The sequence below is a fragment of the Psammomys obesus genome, unplaced genomic scaffold, assembly GCF_907164565.1.
Source record: "Psammomys obesus unplaced genomic scaffold, mPsaObe1.curated_primary_1811, whole genome shotgun sequence".
In the NCBI taxonomy this organism is placed as follows: domain Eukaryota; kingdom Metazoa; phylum Chordata; class Mammalia; order Rodentia; family Muridae; genus Psammomys; species Psammomys obesus.
Genome location: NW_026593286.1, coordinates 42,515,174 through 42,526,284, shown reverse-complemented (window position 1 = coordinate 42,526,284; position 11,111 = coordinate 42,515,174).

Here is an 11,111-nt window from a genome sequence, read left to right as displayed (position 1 = left end):
TTTAAGGTTTGTTAAAATAATTGTGTATATAGTGGGGTGTGGGGAGCCATCAGAAGAGTGCCCACAGAGGCCCCTGGAGGGAATCTGACTCTCCCAGAGCTGAATTAAATGGGGTTGTGAGCAGTGGTGTGCTGGTGTGCTGAGAAGCAAACTAGGGTCCTCTGTAGGAACAAGATACACTTAACCACTGAGCCACCTCTCCAGTACTAGTTTTTTTTAACCAATTTTAAGTTCAAAGCAACACCAAGGAAAAGATTAGTAAGAGATTTCTCAGAAATCCTCTTGCCTACACATGAATAACTTTCACATTATCAATATACCAGGCCGAGTGTTAGCATTTGTTAGAACTGATGAACTTGCCTTAACAATCGCATAAAAGACCCACAAAAATAACTCCTATTCTTCCTTGTTGCTCATCTTTACCAAGGCATGAATATCACTCAGTGCAGTTTTCATTTCCAGAAGTATATGAGCTAAACCTTGCTAATGGATGGACCACAGGCCAATCACCTACATATGTGTCATGCCTTTCATACAATTCATTGTATCAGCCACTACCTTAATTTCATGGTGTGGAGGGTTGCACTAGATCCAATGATTAACTTAGATTGTGGGTCTATCAGAAGTGAAAGAAAAACACAAGAACTATGCCTATCAAGTTCTAAATGCTGAGCACTTCTAGAACTGTCTCCAACACCCAACAGCTATCATTGGAAAAGAACTGAAGGAAACAAAATGGCCCAGATCTAGGGCTAATCCCAACTGCAATGTAGTTCCATGGCAGTAAACAAGCTGAAGTCCTTTAAACCATCTGAGCTTAACCCCTTCATCTGTAAAATAAGGCCTTCCCCTCTTCAGCAGATGATTTTGTTTTCTTCATTAGTTTTATTGTGTTGCAGATAAGTAGGGGAAAGTGTAATATATAACATGCACCAGAGAATAAGCAAATTGCGTTTAAAAGCTTAAGCTTACTGGATAGTTGCATTTTATTTATTTTTTTGTTTTTATTTTTTATTAATTACACTTTATTCATTTTGTATCCCCCCATAAATCCCTCTCTCCTCCCCTCCCAATTCCACCCTCCCTCCCATTTCTGCATGCATGCCCCTCCCCAAGTCCACTGATAGGGGAGGTTCTCCTCTCCTTTCTGATCTTAGTCTATCAGTTCTCGTCAAAAGTGGCTGCATTGTCCTCTTCTGTGGCCTGGTAGGTCTGCTCCCCCCTCAGGGGGAGGTGATCAAAGAGCAGGCCAATCAGTTTATGTCAGAGGCAGTCCCTCTTCCCATTACTAAGTAACCCACTTGGGACACTGACCTGCCATGGGCTACATCTGTGCAGGGGTTCTAGGTTATCTCCATGAATAGTCCTTGGTTGGAGTATGAGTCTCTAGGAAGTTCCCTGTGTTCAACTTTTCTTGTTCTGTTGATCTCCTTGTGTATTTCCTGTCCTCTCCATTTCTTACTATTTCCCACTTCTTACATAAAATTCCATTCATTCTGCCCGACAGTTGGCCATCAGGCTCAGCATCTGCTTTGATAGTCTGCAGGGCAGAGGCTTTCAGAGGCCCTCTGTGGTAGGTTCCTAGTTTGTTTCCTGTTTTCTTCTTTTCAGAGGCCCTCTGTAGCAGGTTTCTAGGTTGTTTCCTCTTTTCTTCTTCCTCTGATGTCCATCCTCTTTGCCTTTCAGGTGGGGATTGAACATTTTAGTTAGGGTCCTCTCTCTTCCTTGGTTTCTTTAGATGCATAGATTTTAGTGGGTTTGTCCTACATTGTATGTCTATATGAGTGAGTATACACTGTGTGTGTCTTTTTGCTTCTGGGACAACTCACTCAGGATGATCCTTTCCAGGTCCCACCATTTACCTGCAAATTTCATGATTTCCTTATTTTTCATTGCTGAGTAATACTCCATTGTATAGATGTACCACAATTTCTGCATCCATTCTTCAGTTGAGGGGCATCTGGGTTGTTTCCAGCTTCTGGCTATTACAAATAAAGCTGCTACAAACATGGTTGAGCAAATGTCCTTATTGTGTACTTGAGTCTCTTTTGGATATATGCCTAGGAGTGGTATGGCTGGATCTTGAGGAAGCCCTATTCCTAGTTGTCTGAGAAAGCGCCAGATTGCTTTCCAAAGTGGTTGTACAAGTTTACATTCCCACCAGCAGTGGAGAAGGGTTCCCCTTTCTCCACAACCTCTCCAGCATGTGCTATCACTTGAGTTTTTGATTTTGGCCATTCTGATGGGTGTAAGGTGAAATCTCAGGGTTGTTTTGATTTCCATTTTTCTAATGGCTAATGAGGTTGAGCATTTCTTTAGGTGCTTCTCTGCCATTCGATATTGCTCTATTGAGAATTCTCTGTTTAGCTCTGTTCCCCATTTTTTAAGTGGATTACTTGGTTTGCTGCTTTTCAGCTTGTTTAGTTCTTTATATATACTGGATATGAGTCCTCTGTCAGATAAAAGGTTGGTGAAGATTCTTTCCCAATCTGTAGGCAGTTGTTTTGTTTTGACGACGGTGTCCTTTGCTTTACAGAAGCTTTTCAGTTTCATGAGGTCCCATTTATTGATTGTTGCTCTTAGAGCCTGTGCTGTTGGTGTTCTGTTCAGGAAGTTTTCTCCTGTACCAATGAGTTCTAGGGTATTCCCCAATTTTTTTTCTAGCCGATTTAATGTGTCTGGTTTTGTGTTGAGGTCTTTGATCCACTTGGACTTCAGTTTTGTGCAGGGTGATAAGTATGGATCTATTTTCATTTTTCTACATGTAGACATCCAGTTGGACCAGCACCATTTGTTGAAGATGCTATCTTTTTTCCATTGTATGGTTTTGGCATCTTTGTCAAAAATCAAGTGTCTGTAAGTGTGTGGGTTTATTTCTGGGTCTTCTGTTCGATTCCATTGATCCACCATTCTATTTCTATGCCAGTACCATGCAGTTTTTAAAACTCTTGCTCTATAGTACAGCTTAAGATCAGGGATGGAGATACCTCCAGAAGATCTTTTATTGTAGAGGATTGTTTTAGCAATTCTGGGTTTCTTGTTATTCCATATGAAGTTGAGAATTTTTCTTTCGAGGTCTGTAAAGAATTGTGTTGGTAATTTGATGGGAATTGCATTGAATCTGTAGATTGCTTTTGGTAAAATGGCCATTTTTACTGTGCTAATCCTGCCAAGCCATGAGCATAGGAGATCTTTCCATCTTCTCATATCTTCTTCTAATTGTTTCTTCAGAGACTTGAAATTTTTTTCATACAAGTCTTTGACTTCCTTGGTTAGGGTTACTCCGAGGTACCTTATGTACCTTATGTCATTTGTGGCTATTGTGAAGGGTGTTGTTTCCCTAATTTCTTTCTCAGCCCTTTTGTCTTTTGTATACAGGAGGGCTACTGATTTTTTTGAATTAATTTTGTATCCGGCCATTTTGCTGAAGGTGTTTATCAGCTGTAGGAGTTCCCTGGTGGAGTTTTTGGGGTCACTCAAGTATACTATCATATCATCTGCAAATAGTGATAATTTGACTTCTTCCTTTCCCATCTGTATCCCCTTGTTCTCCTTCAACTGTCTTATTGCTCTAGCAAGGACTTCCAGCACTATGTTGAAGAGATATGGAGAAAGTGGGCAGTCTTGTCTTGTCCCTGATTTTAGTGGGATTGCTTTAAGTTTCTCTCCATTTAGTTTGATGTTGGCTATAGGCTTACTGTATATCGCCTTTACTATGTTTAGATATGTGCCTTGTATCCCTGATCTCTCCAATACTTTAAACATGAATGGATGTTGGATTTTGTCAAATGCTTTTTCAGCATCTAGGGAGATTATCATGTGGTTTTTTTCTTTCAGTTTGTTAATATGGTGGATCACATTGATGGATTTCCATATGTTGAACCACCCCTGCATACCTGGGATGAAGCCTACTTGGTCATAGTGGATAATATCCTTGATGTGTTCTTGTATTCGGTTTGCAAGTATTTTGTTAAGTATTTTTGCATCAATGTTCATAAGGGAGATTGGCCTGAAATTCTCTTTCTTTGTTGAGTCTTGTGAGGTTTAGGTACCAAGGTGACTGTGGCTTCATAGAATGAGTTTGATAATGTTCCTTCTGTTTCTATTTTGTGGAATAGTTTGAAGAGAATTGGAGTTAGCTCTTCTTTGAAGGTCTGGTAGAATTCTGCGCTGAAGCCATCTGGTCCTGGGTTTTTTTTTGGATGGGAGACTTTTGATGACCGCTTCTATTTCTTTGGGGGATATAGGACTATTTAGTTGATTTACCTGGTCCTGGTTCAGCTTTGGTAAGTCAAATCGATCAAGAAAATTGTCCATTTCATTTAGATTTTCAAATTTAGTGGCATATAGACTTTTGAAGTAAGTCCTAATGATTGTTTGGATTTCCTCAGTGTCTGTAGTTATGTCCCCCTTTTCATTTCTGATTTTGTTGATTTGGGTGGTGTCGCTCTGCCTTTTAGTTAGCTTGGCTAAGGGTTTGTCGATCTTGTTGATTTTCTCAAAGAACCAGCTCTTGGCTTCATTGATTCTTTGAATTGTTTTATTTGTTTCCAATTCATTGATTTCAGCCCTGAGTTTGATTATTTCTACTCCTTCTTGGTGTGTCTGCTTCTTCTTTTTCTAGGGTTTTTAAGTGAGCCATTAAGTTGCTTGAATGAGCTGTCTCGAATTTCTTCTTGAAGGCACTTAGTGCTATGAACTTTCCTCTTAGCACTGCTTTCATTGTGTCCCACAAGTTTGGGTATGTTGTGTCTTCATTTTCATTGATTTCTAGGAAGACTTTAATTTCTTTCTTTATTTCTTCCCTGACCCAGCTGTCATTTAGTAACAAGTTGTTCAGTTTCCATGTGTGTGTAGGCTTTTTGCTATTTCTGTTATTGTTAAGGTCCAGCTTTATTACATGGGGATCAGACAAGATACAAGGGATTATTTCAATCTTCTTGTATCTGTTGAGGCTTGCTTTTGTGACCTGTTTTTTTTGTGGTCTGTTTTGGAGAAGGTTCCATGAGGTGCTGAGAAGAAGGTAAATTCTTTTGTGTTTGGGTGTAAGGTTCTGTAAATGTCTGTTAGGTCCATTTAATTCATGACCTCTGTCAGAGACATTGTTTCTTTGTTTAATTTCTGTTTTGTTGACCTGTCCTTTGTTGAGAGTGGGGTGTTGAAGTCTCCCACTATTAATGTGTGGGAATCTATATGTGGTTTAAATTTTATCAATGTTTCTTTAACAAATGTGGGTGCTCTTGTATTTGGGGCATAGATGTTCAGGATTATGATGTCTTCCTGGTGGAATTTTCCTTTGATGAGTATGAAGTGTCCTTCCCCATCTCTTTTTATTAATTTTGGTTGAAAGTCTATTTTATCAGATATTAGAATGGCTACTCCTGCTTGCTTCTTGGGTCCGTTTGCTTGGAAAGTCATCTTCCAACCCTTTACCCTCAGGTAATGTCTATCTTTGTGTCTTAGGTGTGTTTTTTGTATGCAACAGATTGCTGGGTTTTGTTTACGTATCCATCCTGTTAATCTGTGTCTTTTTACTGGAGAGTTGAGTCCATTGATGTTGAGAGAGATTAATGACCAGTGGCTGTTAGATCCCTTGATTTTGATGTTGGCTGTGGTCATCAGGTTGTGTGCTTGTTTGCTTTTTGTTTTATTGTAGTAAGGTTAATTATTTCCTGTGTTTTCTTGGAATAACCTAATTTTGGGGGGTAGTATTTTCCCTTCCAGTGTCTTCTGTAATGCTGGATTTGTGTGTAGGTATTGTTGAAATTTGTTTTTGTCATTGAATATCTTGTTTTCTCCGTCCATGAGGACTGAGAGTTTTGCGGGGTATAGTAGCCTGGGCTGACATCTGTGTTCTCTTAGGGTCTGCATGATATCCGTCCAGGCCCTTCTGGCTTTCATAGTCTCTGTTGAAAAGTCAGGTGTGATTCTGATGGGTTTGCCATTATCTGTTACTTGGCCTTTTTCCCTTGCAGCTTTTAGTATTTTTTCTTTGTTCTGTATACTTACTGTTTTGATTATTATGTGGCAGGAGGATTTTCTTTTCTGGTCAAATTTGTTGGGTGTTCTGTAGGCCTCATGTATTCTTATTGGCCTCTCCTTTAACTTGGGGAAATTTTCTTCAATGATTTTGTTGAAAATATTTTCTGGGCCTTGGAGAAGGGAATCTTCTTTTTCCTCTATACCTATTATTCTTAGGTTTTGTCTTTTCATATTGTCTTGGATTTCTTGGACGGTCTGTGTCAGCAATTTTTTGGATTTAACATTTTCTTTGACAGATACATCGATTTCTTCCATTGTATCTTCTACACCTGAGAGTCTTTCTTCCGTCTCTTGTAGTCTGTTGGTTATGCTTACCTCTGTAGTTCTTGTTTTCTTCCCTCGATTCTTCCTCTCCATTATTTCCTCCATTTATGTTTTCTTTAATTTTTCCAATTCTATCTTCAGGTCTTGAGTTGTTTTGTTTACTTCCTTCACCTGTCTGCTTGTACTTTCCTGTTTTTCTTTTAGTTCCTTCAACTCTGTTTCTTTTATTTCATTCAGTGCTTTAAGCATTTCCTTTCTAAAGGCCATAAACTGTTTGGCTGCAGCTTCCTCTATTTCTTTACGGATGGCAATATTCTGTTTGAGTTTATCTTCCTCTATGCCTTTATGTATCTTATTTGTTTCCTCTGTTATCATCTTCATGAGCATAGTTGTTAGGTCATCTTCTTGGATTTCAGTTATTCTGGGGTGTCCAGGGCTATTTGCCCCTGGGTAACTGGGTTCTGAAGATGCCATATTGCTCTGTCTTTTGTTGCTTGAGCTTTTATGGTGGCCTCTACCCATTGTGCTATCTTAGGTGTTTGGGGTTATTTTCTGGTGGTTCCTGGGGATCCTGGGAAACACAATGACTGTGTTTTATGGCCGCGAGTTCTGATTGCTGGTCACTGTACTGATCCTGCTGCTGCTGCTCAGAATGAGAGTCCTCCCGGCACCGCCATCTTGCCCCGCCTCCGGATAGTTGCATTTTAATTATGACAGGCTTTTATATATATATATATATGCTGGAACACCATTCTTCTTGGGTTTTTTTTTTTACTTGGTTTGGTTGTTTTGGGCTTGTTTTCTTATCATAGACTGGCACCCAGGATAAAAATTATAAACTGTTGTAATGTTGTGAACATCTTAAATAATTTCAGTCTTTGTACCATGACTGCAAAGGAGCTTTTCACTTAATCCTTTTTAAGTTAAGCATAAAAAGGTTGAGATGACCTAAGTTTCATAATGCCCTGGTTATTCTGTAAGGCTACCTTATTTGAACACTGCTAGAAACTGTTTCTTTGTTAAGTAACTGTTTCCTGCTGCACAGAAAAGTATAACAAATTACCTTGTAATACCAAATTAAAATTCTCAAAGTGGAAGTTTATGGAAAGGATGATTAATGGGCACAGGTTCGGCTGCAATGTAGATAATGAAGATTAACAATGACTAGTTGAATTTGGAAACAGCAAATTGTTTAAATGTTCCTAAGTGGAAAAAAACAATGAAAGTCCAAAATAGTTAAGCAAGACAAGATGTACAAAGTGATAAATTTATCAGTTATCCTAGTCTGATCACTATACATGTAATCTGTATTGAAAGGTCATACCATACCCATATATATGAACAATTGGTATGTGCAAGTTAAAAATGTATTCAATAGTGAAGGACAAGGAAAGGGCATGAAAGAAGCTAGAAGGGCAGATCAGCATGATGGGAAAGACCTGTTGGATGGTAGCTGCAGTACTAGTGCCTCCCTGTGGGTCCTGAAATCACCCTGCAGGGCCACCGACACTTTACCAAGCTCTCGAGGATGCTATTTCACAATTACTCTACTTCCTCTTTAGACTTTTCATTCCTCGAAATTTCCTTGTCAGTTGCAGTGCCTTCTTTTCTTGGAGCTTTCATACAACTGAAATGGTAATTAAATTAAGATCATTTCAAATGATGAAGTAAATACGTGTATAGTGTCAAATATTTTTAGTTAGAAACATTAAGTATTGGCTCAGTAAGGAAAGTACCACATTAAATAAGTCTTCTGATTTCTTGAAAGCCATACATACCCAAAAGCAAAGCCTTAATAACCCCTTGTTTAATCTAGGTCTTGGGGGGGGGGCGGTATAAGGAATGCGTTTAAAAACGAGATTCTTTATCATCCTACAAGACTCATTGAAATGGCAATAAGACCTGTAACAACTTAAGACCCAAGAGGCTCATCACTGCAGAGTAACATTGCTGAAAACAAAGCAGAAAAAGCCCAGCTAGGATTTGACAGTGTACACAGTGGGGCTGGACTCAAATAAAATCAAAATAAGCAGTAAGTCACAGAGACCTGGGCAGTAATCATGTTGCTTGCTTGATTTGTTTTGCAAAGCCCATGTGCAAGCCACTGACTTCTGAATCACAGTTCCTTCCTCTAAACTGCAGAATCAGACAAAATGGTGTCTGGCAGTTCTGCTACTGTGTAACCACAACATTAAATTAGAAACAGAATGCTGAAGTACGGCTCCACACCCATCACAGTGATAAACTGGTGTTCTTCATATTAAATTCACGATTCATGCGTGTAAATTGTAGAAATATCACTCTTGAGTGAGATAGCTGAAAACACGACAACACCTTTTGCTTAGAGACTCCTTGCAAGATCAGAGCACTGCTTTCACAAAATTCAATAATCAGACATGAAAGTGCAACAGTTCCTCCTATTGTTTTGTGGGGTTTTGATAAGCCCTGGCACTCCATGCTCACCTGCCCTAACGGAAGGGTGAATGAATATGTGCTCCCAAAACAAGCACTTGAAATGCAAATATTGATGTTGTGCTGCAGCTCACATAGGAAAGTAAACATCTTGTTCCTTCAGAAATGCCTGTCTACCTTTATGGCGTCTTCTCTACTTGCCGCCAGCTCAGCGATTTGGTGAGCACCATTTATGCCAAAAGGCACTCTGAAGGATCAGGAGACAGCTTGCTCTTCTGAGCATTTTACACAGTTTGTGATTCTATCTGATTTTTATCAATTTTATCTTTTATTTTATTCAGATAATCCTCAAATGGCCCTTTCTTTACTTTCAGACTGTGGTTCTCCAAAGTCGCCAGAGAGTTGCTTACCACTTATAAATATTTATAAATTATCTTGCTACTTAATTGCATCTTCATTTGGTAAAAAAAAACAAGGCAGTTTTGAGGTCCATATTTCTAAGGAAGACAAAGATTCTGTGCTTTGTGACCTTTAAGATGTACTTGGCCCAAAGTTATTGTGGTTGCACCCTAGAGAACAATACTGGAGTCAGAAATTCTCATTGACAACATCCTCAGATATCATGTGGAAAGCAAGAACAAAGACTGAGGAGCCTCCACAGAATCCTACTCTGAACTGCAATGATTTCCCTCTGGGTGCCATCCTAGACTAACCCACCTGGGTTTCAGTCCACATAAGTGGAAGATATTGTGGTTGGCAGGAGAGTACTCAAGTGAGAGTCAAAAGGGAGATCAACCATGAACCAACTCACCACAGGGATCATCATAAGTTTCTTAGGGGTCTCCACGATATAGCAATGATATAACAATAATTAGGATAGTACATGGTATTTATTTAGGATTTATCATGTACCTTTTAATACACCTCTTAGGTTATGCTACACTTTTTGAAGATGCAGGTTTGGTTTCCAGCACCTATATTGTGGCTTAAAGTAATCTATAATCCATTTCCAGGGGGTTTGATATCTCTTCTGCCTTCCATGGCACTGCACGCATGTAGTACACAGTCATACATGCAGCAAAAACCCATACACATACTAAAGAAAGAAAGAAACAGGTGTGACCTCGCTGTCTTTGTCTTGTAGGATAGGACATTGAGGCCCAGAAAGCTTAAGTAAAATATCCAAGGTCAAAACAGAGCTTTGTTAGGCTCTTAGTCATCAGGTCCCCCGACCAAGCAAGCTTTGTCACCACTGCACTGCCCCAATCTCTTTACTCCCAGAATCTTAAAAAGCAGGTCCCTAGAGCATTTTCCATCTGACTAGACTGGGCTGAATAGAGTCTCTTCTGCCTCACCAATCAGGCACATGATGGTCAAATGATGCTTACATCCATCCTCAATTTGGCCATCAGAAGGCCTTTTGTTTTCCTTCTTACATACTCAAGCTTTTCAGGCCTCCATTGCTTTGAAAATCTCAAGCACAGTCTTGACACTGGTTTGCTGGGTGAATTTGAAGCACTCACTCTTAAGGAAGGTGACTAGTTCAGCAATTGCATCCGTGCTGTGCTAGCCAGGATTGTGCCTAGCAGAACATGGCTCACATGCAGGGTCTACACCGGCACTGCCTCAGGACCTGCAGGCTACCCACGTCGTGTGCATCACCAAACTCCTAACAGTCATGCCAGGCCTTCTGGTCTACCTCCCCAAAGCCAGCTATACCTTGTATGAATTTGTGAATGGATGCATTTGGTGTTCATCTTGAAGACCGTCTTCCTCATTCTGGAACTGATTCTGATCACAGTCTCTAGGACAGTCTATATCATCATCTGAGACTCCTGAAAGAAATGTGAAAGGTGTCAGAATCAAAATAACATCACTCATGTCAACTAACAACCAAAACACAATTCAAAAGGTAATTAATCTGGGAGTCCAAGATGGCAGTAAACTGCATGCACCATATCTGAGGGGCACAGGATCCTAAACTCCAAAATTGGTGAGTGGAGGGGCAGCTGAAGCCAGAACATCGACATTGAGGCTTCCTGGGTGAGAGGGGACAACCTGTGAGCTGGGACAGTTTGGATCCAGGTTCACCCATGGACATCTCTAGGGAGATGTCCAGAGTGAACATCTCCAGGGATGGAGAGTGGTGAATAATCAACACCCCTACCCTACCCCTTGCCCCAAGCACAGGTCTCCCTGCTCCGCAGAGGCAGCCAGCAGTGGCCACTGCTCCAAGCACGGGCCTCACTACGCGGTGGAGGCAGCAGTGGTTGCCCCAAGAATGAGCCTCCACACTGGATGACCTAGACGGCAGAGGCGGGCCTCAGTTGTCTGCAGCTGCAGCCCTGCTGCTGCTAGTCCAGGCGCAAACCTCCATGCTCAGTGACGGAGAC